This window comes from Vespa velutina, chromosome 5, assembly GCF_912470025.1.
Source record: "Vespa velutina chromosome 5, iVesVel2.1, whole genome shotgun sequence".
Lineage (NCBI taxonomy): Eukaryota > Metazoa > Arthropoda > Insecta > Hymenoptera > Vespidae > Vespa > Vespa velutina.
In genome coordinates, this window is record NC_062192.1 from 3,014,484 (window position 1) to 3,031,430 (window position 16,947).

The 16,947-nt window shown below is 34.1% G+C and overlaps 1 long non-coding RNA gene across 1 annotated transcript; it reads left to right on the plus strand.

Moving 5' to 3' along the window:
• Positions 1 to 1,606: 1,606 nt before the first annotated feature.
• On the plus strand, positions 1,607 to 5,317 carry LOC124949135. The gene is made up of 3 exons (XR_007100975.1): positions 1,607 to 1,697; positions 3,709 to 3,887; positions 4,445 to 5,317. It is a non-coding gene; the product is annotated as an uncharacterized LOC124949135 (long non-coding RNA).
• The last annotated feature ends 11,630 nt before the right edge of the window (positions 5,318 to 16,947 follow it).

Below are 16,947 nucleotides of genomic sequence, written 5' to 3' on the forward strand. Positions count from 1 at the left end.
GAAAATTTCTAGTCTATTTTATTCGTTCGAATGGATGGATTTAAACGTATACATCCATTCGAAATATATATATATATATATATATATATATATATATGTGATAGGTTTATTTGTATTTTTTTACGATTTACTCTTAACAACGAATTCTCTCATTTTCCAAAGACATTAGAAAAGTGTCTCGAACCCGTTTATCATTTCACATAGAATCCACGAGGACTATTCGCTCGATGCTAATTCTACGGGTCTCCTGGAAAGTGACAATTACTTTTAACGGACATGGACGAGTTAGAGCTAGCTAGCTCGTTTCTCTTATGAGAAAAAAAGAAAGAGAGAAAGAGAGAGAGAGAGAGAGAGAAAGAGAGAGAAGATAGATTATCGTCGTCTACGAGATATTTTACGAGAGCTTGTGAACGCGAAGAAGTTAAGGAGAAAAGGAAGCGAGAGAATCTGTTGGTAAAAGGGGAAGAGTTGGTTAACAAAAGGTCTTCGTAGAAAGTATTCTTAGCATTACAGGTCCTCTGACAAAGGTTACGATAAGATGATGAAGAGAGAAGTCTTGGAAATGTCAGTAGTAGTTAAGAAAAGTTCCACTTTAAAGCATGGCGGGTGGTAAACATCGAATCGACTGGCAAAACACGTTGGTGTTGTTCCTTGTATTTCGTGGTGAGTGAACTTCGATAAAAGGGAGAAAAGAAAAATCAAGGTGGCTGGTAATGTTATTCCCAACAGACGAAAAGAATCGTAGGGGAGAAAAAGAGATAAAGAAAACTAAATTTATTTATCCGGGCTAACAAAAGTCTAAAGCTTTTAAAGGAGAAAATGAAAAATTTTAATGCTAAATCTCATTTTAAATGACGTATATTACTTTTTTTTATCAATTTTAAATCGATATAAAAAGTTTATTTTCTTACTTTAAATGAAATGTTAAAATTTTATACGATCAATATATCAAGTTAAAATGACAATAGATAGAAAAATTAATAAACTAGGGTAAAGATAAAAGAGAAAAAAAACTTGTTGTAGTACGAGAAGGGACACGTTTAAGGACTGAGAAGGAGTAGTTAGAGTAGAGTCAAGCACGTCGAGGTTAAAAAAGAAAAAAGAAAGAGAAGGAAGAGAGTACGGGCGATCGCAAAAGTTTTCGTTCGATGCCAATGACATTTTCTTCTCACTTGGATAACTTCGTTCGAACGTTCTTCGATAACTCCTTCCTCTTGGCTTTCCCATCTTCCTAAGCGAGATCTGTTTTAAGAAAATGCACCTGCAACGTAATTTTGTATCTTCCAAACGGGGTAGAGGTGTTAACTATATCGAATAGAAGCTCGAGTCCCTAATCCGTATCAATGGATATCAGGAAAACACGATATCCTTGAAAAGCAATCCAATTTCGTCGATTTTTCTTCTATTCCTTTTTTTTTTTTTTCTTTCTTCATATCATCGTAATATCATTGAAAGTTTTTAAAATTTACCAGGATTATCATACTGATAAGACAACGTAACATTCGACGAAGATAAGAAACGAGCAGGTATCTACTATAAAAAGATAAAACCTTATCATTTTTCATTCCATCGAATAACTCTTATTCTCTTCACCATAAGAATACGATCCTAAGAGATCAGACGACGGTTGATGGGACACTTTGAAACTTGGAGCGTCAAGGTCCCGATCCATCGATCACTTTAATACGACAAAAATGGTGAGTTTTATTCTACGTGTCATGCGAATACGCGACAAGGGTAGAATAGTTCTGATAATTAATGAGGCGTGTCAAGATGACGTCTATATTTCTATGTAACGAGTATACGTATACGTATGCTTATGTAGATATGTGTAGACGTGTAGACGTAACTATATATAACACGCGTCCAGTTAATATCATACGGGTAATATCATAAATTTCGCTCGAGGGTAATATCATAAATTTCTATCAAATGCTCTTGTTTCGTTTCACGTTTGATCTACACATTATTTGCATGTGTATTATTTGTCCTACAATCAAAATATATGACAGGCAGAGCGACCAATCTCGATTTTCTTTCCCCGATTAAATTTAAACAGATGATAATATCGATCGTCCAAAAACGCGAATGTATTTTCAGGCCTGATTTAATTGCATCTATTACAAATTCTATTTAACGAAGGGAATGCATGCTGGTACCAATCTCCCTTCTTCTTTCTCTCTCTCTCTCCCTCTCTCTCTCTCTCTCTCTCTCTGTCTCTCTTTTCCTCTGTCTCTGTCTCTTCGTCTCTATTTCTCTTTCGAGCGGAGGACGATTTATTTAGAACGATTTTCGTGTCCGGCCAGACCTCCGGTATCATTATTCTTACGTACTGAATCGTGCCTTTGGGATTTCGTCTGGATAATTCATACGGTCGTCGTCGGTCGTCTCTAAGTAAATGAGAAATGTGAATGGCTCACCGAGAGACAGAAAGAGAAAGAGAACGAAAGTCCTGCATGCTCTTCAATGTTAGATGCTCCACCGACTGCTGTAAATCATAATGTGCGTAGATTAAGAAAGACTTCGTGTACGGTGTACGACGTTCGTTTGGGGAACATAACTAAAAGTTCCAAAGTCGGTAGAATAAAAAGAGAGAGAAAAAAAAAAATATATATATATATATATATATATATATATATATAGAGAGAGAGAGAGAGAGAGAGGAAAATAAACGAAAGAGAATTTTCGCTTGAATTTTCTCATATCTTTTAAATAAAATATTTCTATACCCTTAGCGAGATTAATGACTTCCTACTCGAGCACGAACGAAATATGCAATATCGTGAGTATTAATTGGAAAAATCTATTAATATACATATATCCTGATTGAAGATTGGTGATACGTTAATGCTATATCGAAATGAATCATGGGGATTAATTATTAAATAAAATTTTAATAAGGGAAATTTAGAAATTGTAACGGCAAAAGAAACATTAACGTTTTAATATGTCAATTTAAATAAATTTGAACTACTTTCTATTTCACGACAAGTTTAAACAGTTAAATAAAAGTTTTCAAGCTTTTTGATTTATGATAATTTTTGTGAATTACAATTATTAAATTAAATGAAATTCACGTTATACTATTCACGGGAGTCGCACATCAAAAGGAATAACATCGGGACGGGAGATAATTAGGTACAAACGCGTTTAAACGTTTGTACGAATTAATACAGCTAGAGAGAAAAAGAGAGAGACAGAGAGAGGAAGAGACAGAGAGAGGAAGAGACAGAGAGAGAGAGAGAAAGAGAGAGAGAGAGAGAGAGAGAGAGAGAGATGAAGGAAAAGCTGGATCCAGTTTAAACGTGAATCCTACTCGCGTTCGATTATTCAAACAACAATTAAGCGTGTAATATTGGCCTGTTGTAATTTTCGACGTATCGATCGACGCATCGAACGACTCCTCGCTTTATCCTCAAAACTTTATCCACGTTAATATCATTTGATAGAAATCAGAATGATTCTGAAATCTGTTTAATCATTTTCGGAAATATCTTGACATATATAAGAATTATAAAGAATCGGAAAAAAAATCGAATAAACGTAAGACAAAATCCATTCTTTTAAAGTATTAACATTCTATTCTAATTCCTTTCTACAAAGGAATATGTGGTAATTGTAAAATTAACCGTTCAGTTGCATCGTAATAGATTTGCCATTCAAGCGTGAAGTCTCCAAGTTCCGGATTAATTACATCCTCCATTACAGTTCAAACGTACCTAAGTGGTGGAAATGCAGTAGCAAATTGATGCTCTTTAAGCAAACAAATACGATCTTGTGTACTGCTTTTGATCGCCATAAGATACAATTGTCTTTGTTCTGTCGACCACGTGAACTCTCTCAATAACGATTGTCATCAACATTTAAGAATTTAATATAACGTAAACGTAAGTAAAACAATATAATATTACTAATTGCAATCTCTAATTATACTATTATTATTTATTAACGTATAATACAACTATTTTGAAATAATATAAAATGTTCGAATTAATTTTATTCTCACGGTATATATCATCGCAGTATAATTAAAAAGTACACACATACAGTGTTACTTGTATCAACTAGTTTAAAAAAACATTTTGATTGTGATTAGCTGAAAAAGTTTAAATAGTATTATCTTCGTAATTTCACTCGAATCAACACGTCTTTCGCTTGGTCGACGACGAAAACTGTCAGAAGAATCGTCGAGTTTTTTCTCGGGTTCGTTTGACAGGTGTAACGAACCTTCAAGCTAGGCTACATCAATCTTTTTTATACGAGCTAAAATGAGTAAACGCAAGGCCGCGTTCTTTCATTCTGAGACTTTTCATCTCTCTCTCTCTCTCTCTCTCTCTCTCTCTCTCTCTCTCTCTCTCTCTCTCTTTTCCTCTGTCTCATTCACTCACTCTATCTTCCAGTAAGTCTCTAACGAAGTTATTTCTTTTTTTCTTCCTTCTTCTAGATTAATCAAAAGACCCGTTGGGCGTCGTGTTTTACATAACGGCTGGCTCTAAAAGTCGGAAGTGGAACGCGCACTAGCACGAAAAGCACTGAGAGGAAGAGTGGACCTGGCGTTAAGCAATGAAAGGGTTTGAGAGGGACGGTCGGTCGTTTAGAGATACTGATGCCCTCGGACAGGCCGCTAAAAGCAGAGCTCGCACCATCTCGTTGACTGCACTCGGTCTACGTCTAAAACAGAAAAATACACCGGATGGAGAAAAAACAAGGCGGGCAATACTATTCTTTTTCTCTTTATACGAAAACGAGAACGGTAGGGTAAAGTAACAGAGAGAAAGAAAGAGACAGATATAGTAAAGAAGAAAGGAGATATAGATAAAGAGAGAAAAAGAGAGAAAAAGGAAAAGACATAGAGATAAGAGAAAAAGAGAAAAACTAAAGAAAGATAGATAGATAGATAGATAGAAAGAGAGAGAGAGAGAGAGAGAGAGAGAGAGAGAGAGAGAAAGAAGTGAAGAGAAAGACGAAGAAGGAGAAAACTCAGAACGTGGAATACAAATGGACAATAAACCGTCCTCGCCCAGCGTCTACCGACGGTGTATCACCGGTGACACCGGTAGTTTTAGTTTATGCCGCATGTATAAGCGGCATTTCCCGTCAGGAGTCCAGGGTCTAACTCGATTCTCGTTTCAAGGATTCTCTCGGCTACCTCTACTCACTCTCTTTCTGTCCCTTTTCATACTCTTCACCGAGTTTCCATAGGAGGAACATTCTTCCTTACTCTTTTCCTTCCCCTTCTGCCTCATCTTTCCTCTTATTTGCTCTCTTTTCCATTATATTACTCTTCTTTCTTTTTGTTTTTCATCTTTGCAAGCTTGCCTCCTATCCATTCTTTCTCTTTTTTCGTTTGCTGAAAACTCTTTTATGATTTTTCCTCGAACGAGCATGGTCGATGATTTTTTTAAACAGCTACATAAGTTGGGAAATATACGATCGGTTTGAATGATTTTTATTGATTACAAAAATACTTTCGAATTTTCGACGGGAATTTTTTGTTTCTTTTTTTGTTTTTTTTTTTTTTTTTTTTTTTAATTAACTATAATGCGAACGCGACAATGAACGCACGCGAATATATTTTCTTTCTAAACTGATGTAGATCTCATCGGAATGATTTAATGTTTCTTCTTAATTGAAGCAGTTGAAGCAATTTTTACTCCGGTTTCGCCTGTTTGCTTACCACCAGCGAGATACTTCGAGCTGATTTAAAGAGTCGTGCTTGGAAGCGGCAAATATTTCGCGGTAACCGTGCTCTTCCTGATAAACATCTTAATTGGTGAGAAACATTATTGTTAGTAAAATAAGTGGAGTGTCATAAAGAAGGAAGAGTAAGGAAATAGAAAGAGAGAGAGAGAGAGAGAGAGAGAGAAACAAAAGAAAAAGAAGAAATCAAAAAAGAACGAAAAAGATGCATAATAGAAGGATGAACGAAAATCTTAGAAGTGTTGTTTTATTGTTCATGTTATAAGAAATTGATAAAGATTTAATACCCTTTTGACATTTTAAATTGAGAAATATTTCTGAATGAACACGTGTACGCACATGACAATTACGAAACAAAAGATCTAATTCAAAAATCTTTCGCCATACGACGATGTTATTTAAATTGAAATAATTTAATTTAAACGACACGGACATGCAATTTTTATCAACTAAATGATTCAATTCAAGTTCATGTTCAAATTCGTACAGTTAAATATTGTATGAATTGATAAGAATAAGTGATTGGAAAGGAAAAAAAAGAGAAAGAGAGATAGAGATGAGAAGACAGAGAAAAAGATAGAGGGGACATCATAGGGGAAAGATAGAATGGAGGTAGGGGTGAAAATGATGAAGTATAACGACCGTCCGTAATTCAGTCGTGCACGCGAGTAGGAATGCATTGTTTAGGGTCCATGTACACGCATACTGAAAATACATATACAACGTTGATACGTAGTCTATATGTCCATGCTTAGTAGTGAGCAATGGAGCGCGATTTTGTGGTTAATCTCACAAGATCCTTGGATCCAGGCGTGAGGGAGGTAACATAAGCTACAAGCTCACCTAACAGCTCTACATCCAACCATCCAACTCTCAAAAGATATAAACTTTTATCCATATGAAATTAACGCATATTCGATATTCTCTATCTTTATTTTATTTTTAACAATATAGTTATTTGTTAAGAACGATATATCAACAAGTTTTTAATAAAATGTAACATATATAGATAAATTTGGAGTAGTTTAATTAGTATTAGTTTCGAAGGTATAACAGTTTATACCATTTAATTTAGTACATATGTATTTTATATTATACGTCCGCACATAACTTAAGAGAAAAAGTATAATGCGAGAGAGGATACGAGGAACGACTATGCGTCTTTTCTTGTGTCGCTGTAAACGTGTGAGAAATATATATATATATACATATATATATGTATACATACATGTATATATATAAAGATACACATGTATACGTATATAGCTATACATATGTAGGTTCTTCTGTATGCAAATATTTAATTAAAGCAGTCGGAGACGGCGGCACATGCTGCTTCTCTCTCTCTCTCTCTCTCTCTCTCTCTCTCTCTCTCTCTCTCTCTCTCTCTCTCTCTCTCTCTATCACTCTCCCCTTTTCTCTTATGCGTTCGTGCGTGTATGCTCGTTGATACGTGAGAGCAGAAGAAGAGAGTGAGTATAGCATTGCTAGTGGAAGAGCTAGCGAATGGGAAGGAAAGGGTCTTCGGCATGGCACTGTAAATATATGATTATGCATGAGCCTCGGTACTGTTGAGTGCACTTTCATAGAGACTATACTAGGACTGTCTCTATGCACCGTCTATCCTCCTTTATCTTCTCCTTTTACTATATCGAACGATGAATTATAACATTTTATCAAGACGCGTATTGCGATACTCCCGAGATGTTTGCATCTGCGCACACTACTCTCATATGAAATGAGAACGTGCTATTACTTAGAAACATTGAAATGTTACTTACTTGCTTTTGTTAGCGATGAAAGTAATCGCGTTTGAACCTGGCTTTTCGGAAAATTTGCATTCCCGAGGCTATTCGATATGGCTCTTTGCGAATGAGAAAGAGGATATCCTATAAAAGACATGAGAGAGAGAGAGAGAGAGAGAGAGAGAGAAAGAAGGAGATAAGTTCGGTTCAATTTGGGGAACGAGTCGAGGCTGCTCGACGGTCGCTGTTGGGTCATTTTATATGCATTTTAATTAATTCTACGCTCGAAAGCAGTGAGTAACAACATTGCGGCGGGCCGACCCGCTTTACGACCCCCTGCGTATCGTCCTGCCTTTATTTCTTCTCCCTCTCTTCGTTATGTAGTTGTATATCCTACTCCGCCTCTGCTGTCTTTCTCTCTCTCTCTCTCTCTCTCTCTCTTTCTCTCTGTTTGCTTTGTCTCTTTCTGTCTCTGTCTCTCTTTCTCTCTCTCTCTCTCTCTCTTTCTCTCTTTCTCTCTCTCTCTTTCTCTCTCTCTCTCTCTCTCTCTCTCTAGCTCTCTCTGTCTCTCTGTCTCTCTCTTCCTCTCTTTCCCCCTTTCCACAACTTCTTCTACCTTACGTGTAACTATACGGTCGGTTATTTGCAGGATACATCTGTTTCTCCATCCTCGTCTACTCCGCTAGTCTGATTTATGGCTCTTGCTTTTAACTACGATTCGCAGGATGGTGCTTGAATCGTTCTATCATTCGTCGTGCGAGAGAATGATAGAACGAAGAGAATTAACCCTTATTCGAAGGAACAATATCGATCCTAATAGATACTGATAAATAAAATGAGTAATCAGGAGTTAAATGTTCTCGAGTTGATAATCGGTTATTATAATTATACGATGGTAATGTGTCTTAATATGTCTTCAGTATCAAGCTTCCAACGCGTAAATAGTAATCTGTCACTGCAATGTTGCTAATTAATTGTATGATCACATGTACCATCTCTCTCTCTCTCTCTCTCTCTCTCTCTCTCTCTCTCTCTTTCTTTCACTGGTTGAAATGCCAAGATGTAACACCTTTAACTACGTCAGTTTGATGAATAGTCCGAAGAGTGACTCGTCGCCATTCTAACTCGCATCGTCAGGCTTCGCTAGCAAGAAGGAGCTAATAGCACGTTTCGTTGAATATTCAAATCGTCGACGCGGCGCGTACCTACCACTTCATAATTGTCTCATCGTTGCTGTGTATCTCGACGAACCAATGCTCGATGAAGATATGAAGATAATATAGATGTACGCACATACATACGTACAAACTTATGCATGCTAAATGCAAACAACGCTTCGCTCTTTACTATTTTCGTCGGGGCGAACGTTTTTGTAATGAAAAAAAAAAAAAAAAAAAAAAAATTCTATTTTATCGTACAGCGAATTTTATCGATCGTTCTTCTCTCTTGTTAAAGTAGGATGTTATTATTGTGGAACGTTGAAAAAAAGAAAAAAAAGAGAAAAAGAAAAAAAAAGGAAAATGGAAAAAGGAAAAAATAGTACTGAATAAGTGAACGGAGAATAACGAAGGGCGATATCAAAGGTTGACAATAATCGAAAGCTGGAAGAAACGGAAAATCTTTACCTTACGAGCTATATCTGCATCGTTTGTCTCCCTAGAAACTTTCACATTGCGGAAATTGCTCTGTGCTTACCTATTTTTCTCATCCTTTCCTTTTGAAACTTTCTCTCTCCTTCCATCTCTCATTCCCTTCTCATTATTGTCCCTTTATCCATGTTCCACCCCTTTCCTATTTTTCTCTCTTAGATACCTCATATCCTTTTTCAAAATTGCAACGTTTTGTCCAGATAGATAATTTCACGTCAATAAAATTTCTTTTAAGAATTATTAAAAATATTATTATTATATGCTTCTTTTTTTTTTTTTTTTTTTTTTTCATTTACTTACAAAGTAATAAAAAGAAACTATTTAATATTCATCTGTTTAAAATTTTCAAGGAATCTTTCTCTTTAATGCTTTTAACTATAAGTTTCTATTCCCAATACGACTCTTCGATTATCGGTAGATTCATGTGAGTTCGATAATACCGACAAATTGTTCGACGCATAAATTCATGTAATACGAGTGTACCGGTTACATTGTCGGTGTTTCAAGAAACTCCAATACGGATTACGTAGTTCGTACGACTTATCGTAGTTCTCCATGTTGTTCCAGTGGTTAGTAGTATGAGACTGGTTTGGAAGGGCGAAGGGCGAGAGGGCAAGGGGTTATCGGCAACGTTATTCGGAAGGGACGAGCCATGCGATTAAATATAAAGTTGCTCCGCGAATTGTTCATCGCGGCATATTTATAGACGGTGATGTTGCGAATTCGTGACGTTTTAGAACTTGAGATACCACCAGGCAATGTTTCCGTTTAATGCTCCATAAGATATGAATGATTTTTCTTTTTTTCATTTTTTTTTCTTTTTTTTTTTTCTTTTATTTATGACTAAGATCTATTAATCTTATCTGTATTTATATACTATTATATATATATATATATATATATATATATATATATATATATTTTTTTTTTTTTTTAATACTAGATGAATTTTCATGAATTATCTATTTATCTACTCTATTTATATGTCGAATTATTACGAAATTTTTAATTCGATGTTATTGATTGCGGTCAAGATAGCAAAGAATTTCAAGGAAAGAATTTTCGAAATTGAAATCAATGAAAAAACTGTAAATCTGGGGCTGTTGAACGTTCTACGTAAAAGAAAGAAGAAGAATAAATTATAGAAAAGTCGAGATCTCTGTGGTTTGGAACTGAGAAAACGGAGAAAGAGTTCAAGTGGAAACCTGTCAATTGCCTCTCTTCGTCTCTCTTTATATCTTTCTCGACTTGCGTATATTGCGAATTTGATTCTTGGTTTCATATAACTCGCTATAGAAAATTTCTCCTTCTCTCTATCTCTCTCTCGCTCTCTCTCTCTCTCTCTCTCTCTCTCTTTCTCTCTCTCTCTATCTCTCTCTCTCTCTCTCTCTGTCTCTCTCTCTCTCACTCTCTATCTCTCTTTTTCTTGTTCATTGATATCGACAGATTTCTTCCAGCATGCTTGAATCTTTTTCGAAGCAAGAGAGAGCTTTTCAGAGTGGAACGAGTAATGTAAGTTTACAAGACTACTTCTATAACTACTTGCTAAGTAAGGAGGCTGAATAATTAGCAAAAGTTTAAAAAGTTTCTTTCTGATATAGTTTAAAGCATTTTATAAAGAAAGAAAGAAAGAAAGAAAGAAAGAAAGAAAGAGAGAAAAAGAAAGAGGCGTTGGAAAGATAAGAGTTACAATTTTTATATAATTAATCAGACACTTCAATTTTGACGAATAGTTTAGGAAGCCTTCATTAATTATTCACGATCTAGATATAAAAATTATATACATATATATATATTTGTGCAGTATATTTCTAGATTATTTTCGACCCATGCTTTTTATTGTAATGACAAAACTATTTTGTCTACAGATACATTTAGATATTTTTAAGACGATGAAAAAAAAAAAAAAAGAAAAAAACAGAAAAAAAAAGTACAACGAAAGAGTAATGTACGTTGGAATAAAAAAAAGAGAAAAGTATACCGCATCGTAAATCTCGGTGATGAAATGGTTAGACGTGGAAGCTGCGCCTTTTCTTTTTTTACTCCTCGTTCCGCTCCCAATGTCCGGTAATTCTGCGAACGTGTCTCCGCACGATATCAAGTTCTTTAGACTTTTTAAATGTCATACTGGAAAAAAGAAGTATCGCATTTAGCGTCGGCGTTCATGTTAGGTAACTTCGAGCGCGAAGCTTTTCTCCGTGAATATTCACCATATGACGATAACTTTGCTGTTGCCCCCCCCTCCCTCCCTCCCTCCCTCCCTCCCTCCCCTTCTCCCACCACCCAAGCAATGCGAGCTTTTCTTGCAAGGATTATCGAAAGCTCTAACTCATCCGAAGTCGAAAGTTCTTCTTTCATCTTTCAAAGACTCCGATCTATAAATTGTGCCGTACGTTAAAAAGATTGTACAAATAAAAACTATCCTTTAAACGATTCAACGAGATGCTCGTTTAACTATAAAATACGTATGGATATTTAATAAGAAAAACATATCGATGTTATAAAGTAACATTAAAATTTACAAAATTTTGCCATTAATAAAAATCGAATGTTCTTTATTCGTAAAAGTTATAAAGAACAGGATGAGATTAGGAAAAGGGATAGTAAGAGATAGAAGTGATAGAATCGTTTATGGAGATATATGCGCTTCGTGACACTTTCAGATGCTTTGGTATCTTCGCCATGTTAATTTCATTCTTACCGTGGAAGGGATAGCAGTCACGAGCTCTGGTTGGCCCTCCGGTTATTAATAAAAATTTCCTTGGTTTTATTCCTTCCCGACCAACCCTCGTAAACGGGGATAACGCCAGCAAACTTAGACAATACCCCCACTCTCTCTCTCTCTCTCTCTCTCTCTCTCTCTCTCTCTCTTTTCTTCTTTCTCCCTGACTCTTTAGGGAGGGCGCAGTTTTACTCTTCCATTCCTGACTACGGCACGACTTCTTCTTCTTCTTCCTTCATTCAGGCGCACTCGGACGTTCGTGAAGCGTAAGTGCTGCAAAAATCTTCGTCGCGAGTATCGCAAAAGCCGCGCCATTAATTTTAAATCCAAGTAAGTCACCTCTGCGGAAGACAGTGACTAATGACTCATATAACTGGCATACCATCCGGCAGACGGTTCGCGACCCTTCTGTTTAAGCTCCGAGAAAAGAGAGAGTGCTGATCTACTTGAGAGAGAAAGAGAGAGAAGGGAGAGAAAAAGAAGGAGAGAGAAAGAGAGAATGGCACAGAGAGAGAGAGAGAGAGAGAGAGAGAGAGAGAGAGAAAACTCTTATCTAGTATTTTTATTTTCGGGTATAACTATTTTTGCTCCTAAGTTTTATTTTTGTTTTCTTATTACATTGTCCAATGTTAGTTCTAATATACTCACTTTAATATTAATATTTTAACATTATAATGTCTCTGTTGTTTACCAAAATATTCAGACAATTTTCGACTTAATTGAATTTAATGGTATCTCAAAACAACGATCCTGAAAGTTTTCCATCTCGTTAATTGTTGCAACGATCTGTTTAAAACAGCTTCAATGTTTTTCGCGTGGCAAAACGAGAGACGGTGACTTAATAAGTGTTTTAATGAATGACATCAAATGTGAGATCAAATATTCATTTTATCGCACAAAACGAGGTTTACCAAAAATCGATGTTCGATTGTTATTACAAATTTTCTTTGACATAAATAAAGCCTAAAATTTCTAAATTTCTATTGATGATATATCTAATACTATATATAATATAATATTATATTATAATATTCTTTACTTTTTCTTACACTCGTGATATTAACTTAAATGTATGAATAATAGTAATCACAATCTGTCGTATTTAATGAAAACGAATTTCATGCGAATAAACGCCGACAATAATTATCCCGTAAGTTTCTATCTTATTAAGTAAAATAGTTTCCTTAGAAGAAAGAGAAACATTCCTCTCTTAATAGTCAATTTATTATGTATTTTGTAGCTATTTAACGTTATTAATGTATCTGCAATTATCAAATATACTTAAATCTTTCTTTCGTTAGTCATTCGAATTCGCATCCACGAAGTTAAATTCTTTAATGCAATTATCTTACAGAAAAAGCTGAGAGATCTTTTTTTACAATGACAGAACCGAGAAGAATATAGAAGTTTTTCGTATTATAAATTCGAAATCCCTTTGAAATCTCTTCGTTAGAATTTTCCTATTTTCCTCGATCATGTTCTAGAAATCGCGTTGGATCAAATTCCACAGATTTTTCATTGCGCGCAAAGCTCGATCCAAAAATTTTATCGAGAAGTACGTACGTGACATTTTAATCAAATTTTTCGAACGATTCTTTCTCTCTCGTCAAAAACCAAATAGAATGGAAGTGAATTTATTTAAACACTGCATTCGATCATCCAGATCTTGCATTTTAATTTTTATTTAACGTTCTTATTTATATTTGATTTTTTTCTCGACACTATGGGAAAACGATAAAAAATAAACGACGAAAACCTCGATTGTGCTTTCGACATGATAACAAGCAGGATGATATATTTATTTATTTGTATACGAATACGCACACACACACATATACGATGCAAACCATTTGTATAAAATGTTATAAGAGATATCGACTTACAAATACAATTATAGTTAATTGTTTGTGAGATCGCGAAGAATTTCAGAGATAAGAAGGAAAATTATTAATCGTATATGGAATATAAGAATTTTATTATTTTTGCATATGAATCACATAGTACTATACTTTACTACTACTTTATATTCAGCGTAAACTTGTTCCTGTAATATCGTTTCACAAAAAAAATTGTTAAAAATTGTATGAATTATATAAACACTATATATTCACAGGTTGTCCTGTTTAACATGAATAATTGAGATATAACGTGAAGGATTGAATGTATAAAAATTTTTTTTTACAGATCTGTTTGTCATGAAGCGACACATTATACGGTACCAATCTTTTTGCAGGTCAAATGGTGAATGTGATTTTAAAGTTAAATTCATCTCTTTTTAATGGAAGTACATATTTGTCTTTTCATAGTATAATGACATTTGTTGGGACAAATTCAACGAGATATCATAAGAGATCATTTCTTATTGTAAAATTATATTGTAAATTTGCAAGATCCTAAAAAATATAATAATATATCGCTGATTGTCGGCTGATAGACTTCAATTGCAAATTCATCTAAATTTCATACGACATTCATTTAATTCACTTAGATCAATAATTTAAAAAGAATAAAAAGAAAAAATAAATTTGTCCTTTGTATAAAATACTATTATATTGTACTACAATGTATTATATTGTATTATATTATAGAACACTTTATATTATAAATATTTGTATAACTATTAAATACTATTTATTTCGTATAAATTATTAATGAAAATAAAAATAAATGTTTAATGTAAAAAGAAATTCTATGTGTTCTCTAATATATCCTATCATTATACATCCTAACCAAACGATTGGCTCCTTTAATTCAAATTCTGAACAAAGTGAAAAATTTCCCCGCAAATCTGGATTTGTATCAAGATCACATGATGCAGGAAGAGATGGCACACGATATCGTGCCACCTCCTGGTAAGTAATAATCTCCTGTTCAAAATTTCAAATCCTTTACAAAGTGAAAAATATTCCCGTAAATCTGGATTTGTATCAGGATCACATGATGCAGGAAGAGATGGCACGTGAAATATTGCTACCTCCTCATAAATAATATTTTTCTGTTCATAATTTCACATTCTGAAGTATACGAATATTTTTCGCATAAATCGAAATTTGTATCAGGAACATATGATGCAGGAAGAAGTGGCACGTAATTTCGTCTCTTATTTTGGAATTTAAAATTTGTTATATGAAGACTAATTTTTTATATGAAAAATGATTGGTCTAATTACAATTGGATTTAAGAAAAAACGCATATGTTGTTAATAAACATTTACTTTTATTTTAATTATTTGTGAATATACAATTGTATATGTTTATTTTATGGTTATCAACTTAGTCGTATAAATTATCATACAATGTAATATAATATCTTGTAATTTAAGATCATATGTAATATATATATATATGTGTGTGTGTGTGTGTGTGTGTAGTCAACAAATCAATAAAGTACAACAGATATTATCATTTAGCTTCTATAATTTTTGTTGTTTATTAGGAATATGCGTCATTGTGGATTTAACTTCAGATTACATGATTTCCCTATCTTCTACGTTGTATATCCTTGTATTTACTAGTTTATTCAAAAAGCTTTAGGTTATCCTTTTCTATCTTTCCTTTCTTTTATATAGCTTTCATGTCTTGTAATTTTTACATTATTATGACTAGTTGCCTAATCTTGCAGACATCTGGAATTTATTCGATTACATTGACATGCATTTGGTTAATTGAAAAAGAAAATAATTATATTATTTTTTTCTTGTATTTGTTGAATTCATTTTAATTGTATTTATAAAAACATATCAGAGACTTATTCTTTTTCTTTAATTCTTTAATGAAAAAGTTCATAAATATTCTTTTGCAGTTCGTCTTGGGTAATAATAATTGATTGAAGTTTATTACTAGATCGTTTAAATTTTTGCGAATAATAAGATGTCATTGTCTTGCGGACAACCTATATTTTGCATATGTTCCAAAATAGGTTTCTTTGGAGAGAATGCTCTGCTGAGCGAGTGGCATGGGAGGAGATTTCTACAGATTAATATAACTCAACAATAGAAAGGACAATGCCTAGCCGATTTTCGAGAAGTGTATAAGAGAAAGATTATGTTTGGGTGGACGGAAAAGCAGAAACACGCATATATACAGGGTTTCTCATATAAACACGCATATAAACAACAATATATATATATATAGGGACACAAAACCGAATTTCTTACGAAATTAACTTCGTTTACTTAGGTCGGTAATTTGAGAAGCACAAAGGGAGATAAGAAAGTTCGGCCTTTGTTTACATAATGCAGCCTAACAGCCAGCAAACAGCAATAGTGGAGCTCATAAATTTATAATATGATTTATAACATTTTACAATAAGAAATGATCTTATGTGTTACCTCGTTGAATTTGTCCCAATAAATTTCACTTTAATTTCACTATGAAAAGACAAATATATAGTACAATTTAAAAAAAAATAAATTTGACTTTAAAATTTAACCTACCACTTGATCTTCAAAATATTGACGCTGTATGATGTGTTCGTTCATGCCAAACAAATCTGACAACAAAAATTTTTTTTAATAGATACAATCCCTCTCTTAAAAATATTTCAATTTTGCGAAATCAATTAGAAACATCCTGTTTATATCTAAGTATAATTAATCTTGATTTGTGAGAATATATTAATTATAACAATTTCATAATTTCATCGATGGATATTCCAATATGAACGAACTCATTTTGGAGACTAATATTCATATTTATGGAAAAAAGCTTTTCAAGGCAAAGATATAATATCGAAGACGAAGGATTAAAGGATTTAGAGTTAAGTAACGCTTCGACGCGTCTTGACAGACCAGAATTCTCATGTATTTAGAACCAATGCTACTCCTTCAAACTGAGGTTTAATAAACACGTAAGACTCTAAAGGAGATCGACGTTAGATACTCATCGTAGAGGTAAGAGGGAAGAAGAGAGAGAGAGACAGAGAGGGATGGAAGAGAGAGAGAGAGAGAGAGAGAGAGAGAGAAAGATAGATAGATAGAGGAAATAAGGCTTAGGAACTGAGAGAAGCGAATCGAAGCGTGGCTAATCCCGAACAGTTCCATTCATCCTTGTGAAATGGTTTATACATCGACTCATGTGTCAATACGAGCTCTGCTACGTGAATTCGAGGTTGACCCGGCTGTTAATCGACG